Source organism: Amblyomma mixtum, chromosome 6 (assembly GCF_055824585.1).
Source record: "Amblyomma mixtum isolate Tamu chromosome 6, ASM5582458v1, whole genome shotgun sequence".
NCBI classification, from domain to species: Eukaryota; Metazoa; Arthropoda; class Arachnida; order Ixodida; family Ixodidae; genus Amblyomma; species Amblyomma mixtum.
Window position 1 is genome coordinate 33,956,166 of NC_143017.1, and position 17,355 is coordinate 33,973,520.

Sequence of the window (17,355 nt, forward strand, 5' to 3'; positions counted from 1 at the left end):
TTCTGAGCGGGAGGTAGCTTTCCGCTTAGAGGGAGGACTGGAGGATGTATCTTTGGGTTGCTGGGGAGTAGATGGGGGCGCCTGAGGCTAGATGGTGGGAACAGGTTAAAGTAGTAGAGTGGGATCTGTTTGAGGTGATAAAGGTTGAAGTAATAGAGTGGGATTTGTTTGAGGTGATAAACTTCATTAAACCTTCCTGCTGGGCGAGTTGGTAGTTCATCTTGATGTAGAAGTTCTTATAGCGCAAACAAAGACACGGAAAAGAGAGACAACTCCAAGTCGTCTCCTCGGAAGGACCGATGTGCTGGTGGTGACAGCTTTTTAATAAACTAAAGGAGAGTTTGTCGGCCAAAAATGGTCCTTTACATAGGTGGAGTCCTTAGTCCGGGACCCCGCTGGACGAGGCCGCTACTCGCGGCCGTTGTACTAGAGCCCTTTGAGACTCCAGCCCCGAGCAGTTGAGAAGGGCTGCCTCCGATGATTCTCGGGAAGGGGAAGGATTGGGGGGAAGGGAAGGATTCTTCTGATTGTCCCAAACCATGTGGAATTATCGGATACTTCCCCACAGTGAGGGCAGCGCCCATCAATTTTGGGGTCGACATGTTTCGCTATTGCAGGACACAACAGTGTTGGTCAAATGTTTAGGGGAATCCCCCAAGGTGGAGTAAATTTGTAATAAGGGAGTAATCACTCATTGGCATCCACCCAAGCGCAGCCATACGGCTACAAAGGAAACCTAAACAGCTTTCTCAGAAACTTCATAGTCAAAGAAAAATTCGTCCTGGTCTGGGGTTCGAACCGGAGACCACCGCTTCACCGGAGCAGTCGCTCTACAAACTGAGCTAACCGGGACGGCAAGCTTATGGAAGGCCGAGAGCGAACTGATCAATAACTCGAAGTGGGAACAGTGTAGGTCAAAAGTTTAGGGGAAGCTTTCCTTTGTAACCGTATGGCTGCGCTTGGGTGGATGCCAATGAGTAATTACTCCCTTATACAAGCACACAACTTCAGGGACCCAACAAAATTTGTTTAAGGGTCCCGACCACTATAAGCTATTACATATGTAGAAGACAGCAACAAATAACGCAATTATATAGCAATAAGCATGTTACAGCAGTAGGCACTGGATACTAGTGAAAACGTCAAATAAACATGTTATAATTAGAAACAAAACACAAACCAAAGCACTAAAGAATGTAGACTAGGTTGAATTTAGTAGAAAATGTTTTAACTGTTTGTGAAAGGCATGAAGTGTAGGTGAAAGTTGAACATTATAAGCAAGACTATTCCACAAATAAGGACCCGTAAATTGCAACGTTTGTCAACCATAATTTGTGTGTATTGCAGGAAGCATGAGCCGATATCTTGTAGTAGACGTGTTGGTGCATAGTGAGTGATGAAGACATACTGTAGTTAAATTGAGCATGTTGTGAATTATCCGATAAATTAAAGAAGCGGTATTATAAGTTACTAGGTCGTGTACATTTAGGATACCAAGAACGGCAAATAATTCATCCGGATGAGTATGCTGAATGTTTTGCGCGACAATTCGAGGAACTCTTTTTTTGAAAAGCATATAATGGGGCGATGTGAGATGAATATGTGCATCCCCAAACAGATATACAGTAATTATTATGTGAATGGATAAAGGCGTAATAAAGGTTAACAAGCACATCAACGGGGAAAAAATCTCGCCATTTGGAAGGTGCATGCAGGCCGTATGAGGCTTTTTTTAATCACTGAACGGACGTGTAAATCAAACTTGAGATAATTATCTATCACAACACCCAAACATTTTGTGTTGGTAGCATGCTGAATAGGCCGGTTATTGTAAATTACATCTGTATGCTGAGAAACAATTCTTCTGCTAGAGTGAAAAAGGATAAAAACGGTTTTAATAGGATTAAGGTTGATTGCATTCGCCATGCACCATTTATGTACATTTTGTAATTCTTTATTTACTTTTCTAATCAGGGCACTTTAATCGCGATCTGCTAATACTAAAGTCGTATCATCGGCATATAATACAGTTTGGGCATAAGTTAATTGGGAAGGCAAGTCATTGATATAAAGCAAAAAAAAACAAAGGCCCCAACACGGAGCCTTGGGGAACTCTGACATTAATCACCTTTGCACTCGACTGTGAATTTCCGAAGAAAACAACTTGATGACGGTCCTTTAGGTAATTTTCAATATGTGTGAGGGGTGTGTCGTTGACGCCGTAACCAATAACTTTTCTTTAAGAATACTGTGGATTAGGGAATCAAAGGCTTTGGCGAAGTCGATAAATATGCCTGCTGCTAGGGAACCCGAATCAATAAACTTCCTAACTTTGTCAACAAAGGTTGAAACTGCAGTTGTGGAATATCCTTTTCTGAACCCAAATTGGTAGGGTGACAGAATAGTGTGTTTTTCTAGGTAGCTGTTAAGTCTTGCTGCTAACAGTTTTTCAGCGACCTTGCTGAAAAACGGTAATATTGATATCGGCCTGTAATTCTGGATGTTATCTTTTTCTTTTGACTTGTATAATGGAAGAACTTTTGCTACTTTCATTTTTGCCGGAAAAACGCCTGTCGAGAAAATTAAATACACAATAGTGTGCTGGTCTGCAGGCGCCTCAGAGGTCGCTCATTGGCTTTACTCAGGCCCTTAGCAGGGACCGGGAAAAGCCGATGGCGTTCGCAAAAGTCGTCCAGAATTTCCCTGAACCGCAGAAGCGGTTGCACGATCTCTGAGCCGGAAGCGCCTGGATGAGGTGCCCGGTAGGTAAGCGCTCGGGCAGCCGCGTCCGCAGCCTAATTACCTCCAAGGCCCTGATGGCCCAGAGTCCAAACTATGTGTTTGGGCGAAGGGTCCGATTCCCTCACTGCGCGCTTTAATATACAGTAGGCTAAAGGTGAAACCTCGCCAGCCAGGTAGTGTTGACAGGCTCGACTCGAATCTGTCACGATTACCTTCGAATTCAAGTCCGAGGTGGCAAGCGCAATGACAACTTCCTCGGCCTGCGCTGAATTTAGAGCTCGAAAGGAGAGGCCGTTAACGCATTCGTCCTGGTGAACTACTGCGGCCGTGTAGAATCCAGTGGACGACGGCGCTGCCACGTCAACGTAGTATACACACACATCCGTCCCCGGTAACGAGGCGGCCCACATGTTAGCCCGAGATCTCTACTTCCGGGTAACTGTAGAGCCACCCGACCCCCAGGGGATGGACGAACGTTTGCAAACGTACGCGGAAATCGCCGTGCACTACAGGTTAGGCAGGCGTCTAATGCCACCACCAGATCCAAACTTAACCAATACAGAGGCCATGGCCTAGCGACGACTACAGGCCGGAAATTTCGTTAACCCTGTCTGGTTATTTCAAACCAAGTCAGACGATAAAAAAGGTGACGAATGTAAGACCTGCGGAGCGAGGGGAACCCTCGATCATATAATTTGGCAACGCCCTGGATCCCGGGGTGCTGAGGACAATATTAAGAGTAGAGAAGCCTGGGAGGCCCTTCCGCGAAGCGTGGTCCCCGCCGACAAGAAACGAGCTGTCCGCCTGGCGGCTGAAGCCGCGAAGAGACAATGTATCTTCGCCAGTCTTTAGTCGCGGAGGTCCCGTCCCCCGTCCCCTAGGCCTGCGTGCCAGGGACGGGGATTAGGGGGCCTCCTACATCGGTGGAAATAAAAGTTGTTATCAATCAATCAATCAATCAATCAATCAATCAATCAATCAATGAATCAATCACCCTTTTTGAATCCGTGTTGCTGTTCGAGGGCCCGAGCATGCGCCTCTAGTCTGCTTTCGTGTGTATGTGTGTCCATGTTGCGCGGGAGTGGAGGGACCCAGAGGTTGTGACGCCATAACTCCGGAATCCGACACGTCTCCCCTGCAGTGCACTTGTGTTGGCTGTGCAAGCGGTCTAGCAGGCGGCGCTCGGAGGCCGTCTGCGAGAGTTGCGTATATTGGTTCACGAGGTGGGCCTCCCGTAACTCCTGGTAGGAGTTGATCACTTCTAACGCCGACAACTTAGCATTGGAAGTGGCCACTGGCAGGCCCAGTGCTCGCTTTGTAGCCTTTCTAAAGATGGTGTCGATTCTTATTTCTTGTTGTTTCGTAGTGCGAAGATAGAGAACGGAGTAGAGGATCCTACTGGTCACGAAGGTATGGGCGAGCCGAAGCGCGTCCCTGCCTCGCAACCCGCCGCTCTTGTTAGAAACGCGATGGATCATGCGTCCGACCTGATTGCCTACGTGCTTGAGTTTGGCAATAGTGGATTCCGGGTTGAGCCTGTTATGGATGAACAGGCCTAGTATGCGGAGCTCCTCGACCTCTCTGATAGGACCTTCCGTCAGAGAGATTTGCAAACTCGTGTTGTCTTTAGGATTGGATCTGATGTGCAGAAGATCCGATTTTGCGGGAGCACATTGAAGACCACAGCCGTTAGCGTAGCTATTGATAATGGTGGCGGCCCACAGAAGGCGGTCCTCCTTTCCCCAAGGCTTCCTTCGGTAGTCCAAATTGTTATGTCATCCGCGTAGAGTGCGTGATGGACGCCTTCCACCTGGGCCTGTTGGTGTGGAAGCTGCATCATGGCAATTTTGAAAAGAAGCGGTGTCAAGACTGCCCCTTGTGGTGTACCCCGTGTACCCATTGTGTGTGGTCCGTATTCGTCGTCCTCAATCTTGAGGAAGGCCTGACGCTTCGAGAGAATGTCTCGTACATACGTGAATGCCTTGTGCCCACAATCGGTGGTACTCAAGTTAGCCAAGATGCTGCCATGACAAACGTTGTCAAAGACCCCCTTAAGATCGAGGGCAAGGATGACCTTGTAGTTGTGGCGCATGGCAGTGGGTCGTATTATGTAGCGCTGTAGCTGGAGGAGGACGTCCTGCGCAGACATATGCGGTCGGAACCCGAACATAGTGTTTGCAAAGAGGCCTTTGGTCTCTATGTGTGTGTGGAGAGAGCGCGATCCCTAACCATCACCTCCATAAGCTTGCCCACACAAGAGGTTAGCGATATGGGCCTCAGGTTGTCGGTATTCACTGTCTTGCCTGGCTTAGGGATTAAAGTGACCAGTGAGGTCTTCTAGTCGGGAGGGAGTGGACGGCAGTCCCAAATCAGGTTAATGTACACTAGTAGGTGGAGGTAGGCCGAAGCGGGGAGCTTCGCCAACAGATTAACTGTTATGCGATCCCGACCCGGGGCCGTACCTCGCCGCATTTTAGCTAAAGCCGCCTTAACGTCGTGTAAATGGTGTGGGAAGGACCAAGAGAGATTCCGGCTGGAGCGCCAGTGTGTCGAGAATCGGGCCAAACTGGCCGATGCGCTCCGCGACAAATATTTGAGCATACACCGGGATCCCCGTGGTCAGGCGTACTCGTATGCAGGTTCCGAGAACGCGGATTTGGATCAACCGTTCCAGCTCCATGAACTAAAAGCGGCCCTGGCTAAAATGAAGCGAGGTACAGCACCGGGCCGGGACAAGGTGACGGTAAAGCTTATTGCCAACCTCCCAGATCCCGCCTACGAAACTCTCCTCGATTACTTCAACACTATCTGGATTGGAGGCACACCACTCCCCATAGATTGGAAAACGGCACTAGTAACTTTTATTCCCAAGCCAGGTAAAGCCATTAACACCGACAACCTCCGGCCCATCTCCCTCACTTCGTGTGTGGGGAAGCTGATTGAGACTATGGTCCGCGACAGATTGTCGGCTTTTCTGGAACAGCAAAACATTTTCGCAGACACCATGTACGGTTTCCGCCCACACCGGTCCTCACAAGATGTCCTGTTGCAACTTCACAAGGAGATTCTCGACCCCGTCGAGCACCCCAGCAATGATAAAGTAGTCGTTGCACTTGACCTGCGGGGGGCTTTCGACAATGTGTCCCACGAGATCATCATATCCCACTTGTCGCAAACAGACTGTGGGCGCAATACTTTCAATTATATAAAAAAATTCCTTAGAGATCGCCAATCCTATATCCGGCTGCAAGACACAGAATATGGCCCATATCAACTTGGCACACGAGGGACCCCACAGGGAGCTGTCCTCTCGCCATTACAATTTAATCTGGCCATGATGAAGCCCCCTACCCAGTTGGCAGAGGTCGCCGATGTGCAGCACGCTCTGTATGCGGACGACATCACCCTCTGGGCAACACAACAATCGGTTGGAGACATCGAGACCAACCTGCAACAAGCGGCAGCTATTGTGGGCGAATACGCTCGTCGCTGTGGTCTTGAATGCTCCCCGAGCATATCGGAATTTGTGCACATACGTCCCAACTCAAAGTGCACAACCAAAATTGCCCTTTCCCTACTTAGTAGACCGATACCGGAACACGAGGAGATCCGGGTACTGGGCCTTTCTATTCATCATAGGCGCAAGATAGACACTAACCTAAACAAGCTACGTAAGGTGGGGGACCAGGTGGGTTGGATGCTCCGCCGGGTATCCAATAAAAGGGGGGGACTACGATGCAAAGATGCCCTGCGGCAGGCCAATGCATTCGTAACCAGCCGGATTTTATATTCGGCTCCCTACCTCCACCTACGCAAATGCAATGAGAATGCCTTAGAAGTAGTTCTCCCCAAGATTTATAAGAGAGCGCTCGACCTCCCCATAACGACGTCCAACAAGCGTCTCCTCGGTCTGGGGATGACCGACACCTTTGGGGAGTTACGAGAAGTTCATCTTAACAATCAATACTTGCGCCTGAGCAAAACACCTGCGGGGAGCCGCCTTCTGACCCGCTTACACATATCCTACGCAACAGACAGAAGAACGGGTCCGCATCCCTGAAGCCTGGCGCTTTGCACTCCAGGTGCGACCCCTTCCGAAGAACATGACTGCAGACACCCATGATGGTCGCCGTCTCGCGCGGGCGGAGGCTATCTCTCAACAATATGGCCATAAGCCAGGTGTCTTCTATGTGGATGCGGCCAGCCCACACCATGGGGGGGGGGGGGGGGGGGTGGGTTGGTACACGGTGGCCGTCATCCACCAAAACACTACAGTTCAGGGCCTTACTTTCCGTGCCCCAAACATTACATTTGCGGAAGAGATCGCCATTGCACTGGCCGCCGCAGATCCAGTGTCCCGAGTCATTATTACGGACTCCAGGGGCGCCTGCCGCAATATTGAGCAAGGGTATGTTCCAGACCGTGCTTTCAAAATTCTCCACGCATGCGAATACGCAGGGTTTCCGACCCATCGCACCATCGTGTGGGCTCCGGCTCATGCCGGTCTTGAGGGGAACGAGGCAGCCGACGCTGCCGCCCGCGCGCTTACTCAACGGGCGTCGCCTTATCCGCAGCCTGATCCGGAATTCAATTTAAATCCGACCATCACCATTAAAGAGATCACCTCTCTTTATCAAAACTTTCATGGTCTCTATCCGCCTCCCTGTAAAGGCCTCAGCAGGGTGGAGGAGCGCTGGCTTCTCCGCCTCTATACGAATACTGTACTGTGGCCGGCAGTACTTAAGCACTTCAATTCTTCTTTCTCGGGCGCGTGCCCACACTGTGAGGAGGAGTTTTCGGACACCTACCACATGGTGTGGGCATGCCCTTCCAATCCTGCCTACCCACCCCACCTCCACCCCACTCGAGAGGACTGGGAAGCTGCCCTGCGCGGCTGCTCCGAACTCCATGCCCAACAGGCATTGGTAGCTAGAGCCCGGGCCGCTGCGGAAGCTATAGGGATCCCAGACTAAGGATCCTTCCTAGTGTTTGTAAGGGGCGGGCCCTTCCGGCTCACCCCATCGACCTCTCACTGTAAATAGGAATAAAAGTTTTCCTCCTCCTCCTCTCCGACGGCTGGAGGGGAACGCTTTCGCGTGCAGGTTCGAAGAAGAAAACAAACGAATCAAACAACACAAAATGAAGCCGTGCTTATACTTTAAACGAAAGGAGCTAATAAAAGAAACGAAAACACCAAGGAAAACACACACTAACCACGCGTAAAACACTGCAGATAAAAAGAAGAGAGTTCACCGGATACAAAGCGTACCAGGTGGAGCGGAAATGCCTTGTAGGCAGCACAGACGCGGGTTGGTGACTTGCGATGCGTCCCTTGCGTTGCGTCCAGGGAGGTGGTGGTGGAAAGCCAGGAGGTGAGGAACGGAGATGGACACGCGAGACGCTCATGAACTCCTGTTAGCCGCCTCCATGAATTGGGCAGCTGCAGCAGAAAAACCATAGCCAGGTCCCGTCGACGGCGCCCCGATACCCCGTAGGCCTATGCAACCCATCCAAGGAAGCCGTGGCAGCACGGACCCTCAATCCGTAGACTGCCACTTCCAAGCTTGAAAGGGACGCAGTGGTATGTATGTATGTAGTATGTATGCCCTGTATGTAGTTCCTGCATGCTGTTTTGGAGTCTGTCAGGATTATCAAAGACTTGTTCCTACGGTAACCTTCGGCCGCCGCTAGAGCTACGGCAGCTTCCTCCCCCTCCGTTACCGTACAGTTTCTTAATGTGGCGCTGCTAATTGGTTCCCCCATGTAATCTACCACTGCTGCCGCGACTCGGAACTTTCTGGTCCTGTGGTCCCATGGATAGAGTGCCGCGTCTGTGTATACTGTGTTTTCCATTGTGGCTAGGTTCCGCTTCACATAGTCTGCCCTGGCCTGCCTTCTAGCGGCATGGAGGTTGGGATCCATGTTTCTCGGCAGAGGGCTGATGTCCAGTGTCTGGCGGACCTCGTCTGGAATGCTAGCTGTTCTATCTACGATCCCTTCTACATTGTATCCTAATCTCTTTAGGAGCTTGCGGCCGGTGGCTGTCTGCTGGAGCCTGGCTATTTGCGCACTTAGCTGGGCTTCCGTTAGTTCTTCGAATGTGTTGTTTAGGCCCATTTGTAGCAGCTTTTCATTTGATGTGTTTCTTGGCAGGTGGAGTGCCGTCTTGTACGCCATTCTTAGCAGCGCCTCCGTCTTTTCTTTGTCTTTCTTGGTCATGTGGTGGTATGGCAGCGAGTACGTGACTCTGCTGACTATCAGGCTTCTGACGAGCTTGATCGTGTCGCTTTCTTTCATCCCGCTTCTGTTCTGTGATACCCTCTTTATCATGCGGCTTATTTGTTCTGTTGACTTCTTGAGTAGGCTAATTGTGTAGGTAAATCTCCTGCTTCCTTGGATCCACATGCCCAGGATGCGTATCATATCCCTTTCTGGTATATTTTGGCCTTCTAACTTTACTGTCAGTTCCTCCTTGGTAGGGTTGGACCCTACCCTAAGAAGTTCCGACTTTTCCGTGGAGCATACTAGGCCCCTTTCCCTCACGTACTCTTCTACACACGTTGCTGCTTCTTGCAGTCTCTCTTCCTTTTGTCCTAGCGAGCCTCGATTCACCCAGACCGTAATGTCGTCGGCGTACATCGCGTGCTGGATGCCATCGATCTTGCTGAGTCTTCTGGCCAGTCCAATCATTGCAAGGTTGAAAAGCACTGGTGAGATTACGGATCCTTGCGGCGTGCCCTTACGTGGGGTGGTAAAGGTGTCGCTTCGCAGGTCTCCCAATCCCACAGTCGCTGTGCGTTCTGACAGGAAGGATCTTACGTAGTCGTGGGTTCTTCTTCCGCAGTTGGCGTTGTTTAGGCCTTCCATAATGGCCTCGTGGCTAACATTGTCGAAGGCCCCTTTGATGTCCAGGGCCATGATAATGTTTTCGCCAGTTCTAGGTGCCGTGTCTATGATCTCTTCCTTGATCTGCAGCAGGACGTCTTGAGTCGACAGGTTCACCCGGAAGCCGAACATGCTGTGCGGGTACTGTTCTTCGTCCTCCAGGTATTGTTGAATTCGCCTGGTGACGATTCTTTCGTACAATTTGCCAAGGCACGATGTGAGGGAAATGGGTCTCAGGTTCTCAATCTGAAGCTTCTTGCCGGGTTTGGGTATCATAACCACGACAGCGTGCTTCCATTCCTTCGGCACCACTCCCTCTGCCCACAGCATGTTGAGGTGCGCCGTGAGCTGGTCGATCGCCTCGTCGCTGAGGTTGCGGATCAAGGCGTTCTTGATCTTGTCTGCGCCGGCTGCTGTATTTCTTGTTGTCGCGCTTATCGCCGCCTGGACTTCCTTTCTTGTGATCGGCCTGTCCATTGCGGGATTTTCTGCTCCTTGGTACTCCCCGTTGTAGCCCTGGGGGTTGTCCTTGCCGTAGCATTTGATGCGGACTGCTTCTAGCAGTTCTTCGTCCGATCCTTCGTACTGGTAGGCCAATTTCTGAATTGCCTTGCCACTTTCTGCTTTTGTCTTGGTTGGGTCCATGAGGGCCTTGAGTATGCGCCACGTCTTGGCTGTGCTGAGCGTGCCGTTCAGTGAGCTGCTGAACTGCTGCCATCCCTGCCTGGCCAGGTGCGTCGCATACTCCTCTGCCTTCATCGTGATTTCCGCAATCTTCTTTTTGAGTTTTCTGTTTAGCTTTTGTTTTTTCCAGCGTTTGGTGAGCCCGCGTCTTGCCTCCCATAGCCCGAGTAGCCGCCTGTCCACCTCCGGTGCTTGTTCTGTTCTATCTATTTCCTTTGTATAGAGTTCTTGTATTTGTTTCAGATGTTGGCTCCACTCCTCTATGGAAGTGATTTCCCCTTTTAGCCGTTCGCTGTGCTTGCGGAAGGCGTCCCAGTTGGTAAGGTGGGCCGTTCCGATCTTCTTCTTTACGTTGTCTGCTTCGATTGTCGTTTGAACGACCAGACTTGTGCTGCGGTGTCTTCCTCTGCACCTCGGTTTGCTGACAGGTCAGCTCTCCGCTCCTCGTGCCTTCCTCGCGCACACCACTCGCACGCGCACACGCGCAACACGGGGCTGGCTCGCACGGCGCTCCGCTGTCCGACGCACCACTGCCGACACGCCGCGTTCCAAAAAATCCCTCGACAGTTTGGTGTGCACATCACACAGCAAGAGGAAGAGGAACGTCTGGAATTCGTTTTGGACGAGGTTTTCTCAGCCCCTTGGCGACGGGTCCGTGACCGAGAACGATTGGAGACGGAGGGACTGTCTGAGTTCGCAGCTTTTAAGGCGAAAGCCTTTAATGCCTCATACTGTCGTTAGCAGACGCGTCGGCAGCCGTTTCGACAGACGCGTCGGCAGGAGTGTCGAAAGACGCGTCGGCAGAAGTGTCGACAGACGCGTCGGCAGGAGTGTCGACAGACGCGTCGGCAGCCGTGTCGACTGACGCGTCGGAAGATTCGTCCGCCTTTCGGCGTCACTGCTTAAAAGGCTCAAGGTTCCAGCATGAATAAAGGCGTATCTAGTGAATGCATGGGCTTCATAAATAAAATATAAGGAGTAAAGTCAAGAAAAATAAAATCAAAAATAAAAATAAGAAAATAAACAAAAATAAAAACGAAATAAATATAAGATGTTGAAATAAAATAAACAATACAATTAAGAAAAGGAGCAAAAAATAAATAAAAGAACAAAATATGCAAAAATAAGAAAGTAAATAAAAACAAACGGTGGCCAGGAAACGCCTTTGCCTTGCAGCACTTTAGAGAGCCAAAGTACCCCCTGAATTTTTAGCTGGCGCTTCAGTACAGGAGGCAATTCATAGCGGCGTTTACACTTGGAGGAAGAAGTCTGGTGTGGGCCAGAACAAACTACACAAGTGGGGGTGCATTCGTGGGCCTCGTCAGGGTAGCGAGCTCCGCAGTGGGGACACTTGGAGAGCTTGGGAGACGGCCAAACGTCCTCTCGGTGTCCCGTTTTGTGACAGTTAAGGCAGGCTTCTACCTTGTTCTTGAAGATGTAGCACCGCACAGCACTGCCGGCGTAGGGGACTTGGCGGGAGACCTTTGTCTCTGCGAAGGTGACGACAATACATTGGGTGTTGCCTAAACGGCAGGCATAGAGAATGTAGTGTTCTGGGTTCTGGGGTATCAAGTACTCAATGATTTCCTCCTGGGTCTCATCCACGTATTGGCGGTGAATGATACCTCGGACGTATGCGCCTGGTGGGAGGAGGAGAAAAGCATTTATTTGGTAATGTACAGAGAGGTGCTCGGGGAGAGGCCCCTAGTGGGTCTCACCCCTTACAATACTAGTCGGAGTCCCTCATTCCGGGATCCCGTTGGTCGAGACCGCTACACAAGTCCGCCGAACCAGGGCCTGCTGGGCCGATAGTTCCTGGCAGCTGAGTAGGGCTGCCTCCCAGTCCTCTCGGGTAGGGGAAGGGGTGATTGGGGGGAGAGAAGGATTTTTTCTGCATGCCCAAACCATGTGGAAGGTGTCGGCCACCTCCCCACAGAATGAGCAGCGGCCGTCAAAAGAAGGATTAAAGTGCTTGAGAACCGCCGGGCACAGCAGGGTGTTTGTAAAGAGCCTGAGGAGAATTCGTTCGCCAGCTTTACCCAGTCCTTTCATAGGAACTGGGTATCGCCGGTGTTCGGCACGATAGTGCTCAGTAATTTCTTTAAAAGAAAAGAGAGGGCTGTGATCTGGGTTAAGCTCCTCCCAAGGGACGCCTGGTGCCCGGTGAGTGCGTGCGCGGGCTGCCTCATGGGCGGCTTGGTTACCTGGCATGCCTTGGTGGCCGGGGACCCATATGATTGAGCGATGAGTTGGATCGCCGTCGCGAGTACTGCGGTGCAAAATTTGGTGAGCGAGTGGAGTGATCCAACCGAACTCAAAGTTACGACAGGCTCCTCGAGAGTCTGTGAGGATGAATTTAGAGTCGGGATGGGAGGCTGCGAGGGCGATCGCCACCTCCTCCGCATGCGTTGAGTTGGGCGCTCTGAACGAGAGGCCGTCCACCTGTTTTCCCTCGTGTATGACTGCAGCCGTGTACCATTCCCCCCTGGAGCGGTAGGGGCCTGCAATGTCGACGTAGAAGACGTGTTTCTTTGAGCCATAGTGGCGGTGCAGGGCATTCGCCCGCGCCTGGCGCCGGCCATTATGGTGCCAATTAGGTGGCAACTGGGTAGCTGGTCGAACCCAGGATGATTGCCTGGAGCTTCCTATAAGTGATGGCGTGGTCCCGGTTCCGGGTGCTAAAGGTGAGGGTATTGTTAACGAAATTCACCAGAAACCGGTCCTCTGCGGTATCGGAGTAGGTCAAACGAAGGCTCGAGGTGACTGCTCTGCGAAGAGCGCTCTCGCCCCAGGCACGCAGATTCAGGCCCCTGCGTGGGAAAATGATGACTTTAAAGTCTTCAAGAGGGAGACGTGGCAGCGGCGCCGCTCGAAGACCGGCCGCTTGCCGCAGGGCTCAGAGCGTCGTCGATCATATCGCTACACTCCGTGATGCACGCACCTCGCTGCAATCTCAGCCGCGGCCGTGCTGCAGCGCTCTCGGGTGCTCGCCACTTCGCTGCTCCAGCGCGGGAGAAGAAAACAAGTTCACGTTGTAAGTGCAACACTGACTGGGCGTATTCGATTTTCCTGACCTGGACTACTTGATGACAGGTCTCGGCTTCCGCTCTGACAGCAAACACCGTCATGATCACATGACCTTCTTGCCAAGGGCTCCTTGCTGAATCGCCGCTGGACCCGGCTCCCCCTCTTTTATCGTACCAGGCCACCGTCGTCTGTGAGCCGACGAGGCAAGCCATGGCCATCACGACGCCGGAGCGAACGCTCAGTTCGTTCACAGCGACGCCGCGCGTATGCTTATCTCCTGACGTCCATGTGATATTTAATATTAGCAGCAGAGACGCGAAGCATTCTCGCCTTCTCGCGAACTAAGCGTGGCATGCCTTATGCCGAGCGTATCGACGACACGGGGCGCACCACCCGCCGCCAACACAGTCGAACAGACGGCTGCGTGGTCACAGCCAACGGAGCCGTTGCCACAGCACACGAGCAAATAGCTCTGGAATAGGGTCATTGGCAGTAACGGTTGTTCACCACTACGCTCACGCGAACAGCTTACCTGCCCCGAAAAGACAATCTTTGTGCGCGGCACAGCGCGCATGTAATAGAGCGAACCGTATGAAAAACGTCACGCTTAAGGTTGTTGAACGATTGTTTGATTCGAATCCACGAGTTTAAAGAGGGTATGATAGGCTGCATCTGAACGGTTCGCCAGAAGTTTGACGGTCACCTTGTCCCGGCCCAGTGCAGTACCGTGTTTCTTTTTGGCTAAGGCCTCCTTTAAATCTTGGAGCTGGAAGGGGCCCCGGGAAAGGCCTTGGCCCAAACACCTCCTTTTGTACATAGGCAATAAATGTTTACAAGAAGGCGGATGAGCGGCTTCTTGTCCGCCTTCTCACGAATACATTGCTGAGCCCGGCATGACTAAAACATTTTGATCCCTCCTTTAACGGCAGCTGCAAGGATTTGGTCTTCCCTGAATTCACATGTCTGTCGTAAAACAATATGTCTAGCAAGAAAATCTACAGTGCTTCATACATTACGCCACATTGCAATGAAATGTTGACTCAAACATTTCTTAAAATCTATACTTTACTTTTTCCTTTGATACATATGAAAGCAAGTTTCAGGAGAACCGCAACTTTATTCACTTTTTTTTTGTTTCTGGGAAGGTTCCGACGTGTGTCAGTGTCTTGCTGTCCGCGGCGAATGATTCGCATAGGGAGGCATGGACGTGGGCATCCAACAGCCAGCAAAACATGCGGTCTGCACAATGAAGATCGACCACAAAACGCCCCTATTGCCTGTCCTGGAAGACACTAATGGGAAGATCAAATGAGAGGAAAAGCCAAGAGTTATAAGACTGCTCAAGATAGAAAAAGCGACATCAGTCGTTCCTCCATAGCAATCAAGAGGAAAAGAAATAAACACAGCCCACTCCGCCATATGTCCTATGAAAAGTAAAAAGGTTCCTTCTTGTTTATGTCTCTTTACGTGACCTTGGAGTATGTGCAATTGCGTAAGAACCTTGGCTTCTGCACTCGATCACTGTTCATGCTCTAGGGCTACTTTTTGAATGAGTGCAAAGTATGCTCCTCCGATGAAGTTAGGATTGTGCTAATAATGGACGAGAACGTTGATGAGCGCGGATCAGTTGCTGTAAATAACCTTATGGTTATAATAACATTATTTGTTATTTGCGCGTAGACGGCGAAGAGTACTTTCGTTTCTCTTTCTTTTATAGCTCTAAATTTGTGATCGAAAGCGCAATCCTGGTATTTTAAGTGTGAGAATTAAGCACCTGTATAAAATCTCACCTCGTGACGAAATGTACTTGTGGTGACAAACCTGCTCACTGGACGTGCTCTCGAGGTAGCTGAATTTTAGGCCTCAGCCTAACGAAGCGTAAGAGTCTGAAAGCACCATCTTTAGGGCTGTGTCAAACTGCTGATCTCTTCTGTGGAATTTTACCTCATATTGACACGAGGATTGGACGTAGAAGAGGAAAAAGATCGCAGCCGCAAGAAGTAGACGACGCTGAAGTGGAGGTCCGGTTTCTCTGGTGCCCTCGTTCAGCCGCTGCAGTTACTTTTCTGTGTAGCAACTGTTACACATCTGGTGGAGGTGCTGGGTACGCTTCCCGACCTGCGTACGCCTACGAGATAAAGACGGAACTCACACCGGTCCATCAGCGCCCAAGCCGCCGCCTCCGCGGTGAGTCGCCTGAGTTCGGGCCTCTTGCCAACCCGACGAGGATGACGCAGCCTCGACCGGCGGTCCCACCGGAAATGGCCACAGACAGTAGGTCCCCGGCGCCCATCCTCTACCACACGCCGCGAACACCGCCATCTTTTCACGGTGACGTGTACGAAGATGCGGAAGACTGGCTAGACACCTTCGAGCGGGTCGCCCGCTACAACGGCTGGAGCGACGACCGTAAGCTGCATAACGTGTATTTTGCGCTCGAGGACTCCGCTAGGACATGGTACGAGAACCACGAGAGCAACCTGTCCACCTGGGAGGCATTTCGCCAAAATCTCCTAGCTACATTCCCCAACGCAGACCGCCGGGAGAAAGCTGAAGCTGCGCTTCGCTCCCGTAACCAGCGGACTAACGAAAGCGTCCGCATGTATGTGGAGGACATGACGCGCCTCTTCAAGCGTGCTGACCCATCCATGGCGGAGGAGACGAAGCTTCGCCACCTCATGCGCGGGGTCAAGGAGGAGCTTTTCGCCGGTCTTGTGCGCAGTCCACCGCGTACTGTTGCCGAATTCCTCACGGAAGCGACTACCATGGAGACGACGCTCCTGCAACGAGCCCGGCAGTACAATCGGGATGTAAGCACGCTTGGGCCCGCTGTTTCTTCGATGCCGCTAGGGAGTGATGCGGCCGTTTTACGGGACCTAATCAAGTCGATCGTCAGGGAGGAATTACAAGCCCTCCAGCTGCCTCCCAGCGCGCCGTCTGTTACATCGCTGTCTGAAGTCGTCCGGGACGAGGTGCGCCTAGCAGCACAGCAGCAACAACTGCCTGAGATCCCAAGGCAGACTGAGGTCCGACCTACCTATGCGTCTGTCCTCTGCCGGGCCCCAACGTCAGGCTACGACGTGAATACCGCGACTCACGCAGCGCAGCCGTCTGGTCTTTCCTGTGTGCCTGATCGACCAGCTTACCAGCGGCCACGGAAGTGTGATGTGTGGCGTGCACCGGACCGGCGGCCCCTTTGCTACCACTGTGGTGAGGCGGGACATCTTTACAGGGCCTGCCCGTACCGCCGAGTGGGTCTGCGTGGTTTTGCGCCCGACGACCTTTGCCCCCGGAATGGCGAACGACCATTCGAAATTGAAGCTCATCTGTCGGCCCGTCAGAGGCCTGGGACATACGGTCGCTACGATCCTAGGTCGTCATCTCCGCTGCGTTACCGTTCCCCAAGCCCTCGCCGAGACGCCGGCTACCCTGAGCGGCGTTCTCCCAGTCCACATCGGGAAAACTAATTCCAGCGGTCTCCGGAGGCAAGGCCGCTGCTGTGGGGAAAACTGAAGATCCTCCGCCGCCGATATACCGATACGCTGATTCCTCACCGGGGCAGGGTAGCGACAGCATCCGACGCGCTACTTCTGATTTGTGTGTGACGATTGACGGAACTGACACCATCGCTTTACTTGATACTGGTGCTGACTATTCAGTGATGAGCCACACCCTCGCCCAGGAATTGAGCAAAGTTTTGACACCATGGTTGGGCCCTAGCATTCGCACAGCTGGAGGTCACCTCATTAGCCCGGCCGGAAGGTGCACAGCCCGAGTCTGCATCCGCGGTTTCGTCTATGTGGGTGAATTCGTCGTCTTGAGCGAGTGTTCGAGAGATTTGATTCTGGGCCTCGACTTTCTACAGGCAAACGGTGCTGTGATCGATCTACACGAGGCGCGAGTCAGATTTTCGACGAAGCAAGCCGTGGCGCAGAGTGACACAGAAGGCCCAGGAGACAACGCTCTGCGTATAGTCGAAGACGACGTAATGCTGCCACCACGGTCCAGTGTACTGGT

At 51.9% G+C, this 17,355-nt stretch overlaps 1 pseudogene; it reads right to left on the minus strand.

Moving 5' to 3' along the window:
• Nucleotides 1-379: 379 nt before the first annotated feature.
• On the minus strand, nucleotides 380-5,214 carry LOC149338758 (uncharacterized; annotated as a pseudogene).
• Nucleotides 5,215-17,355: the final 12,141 nt, after the last annotated feature.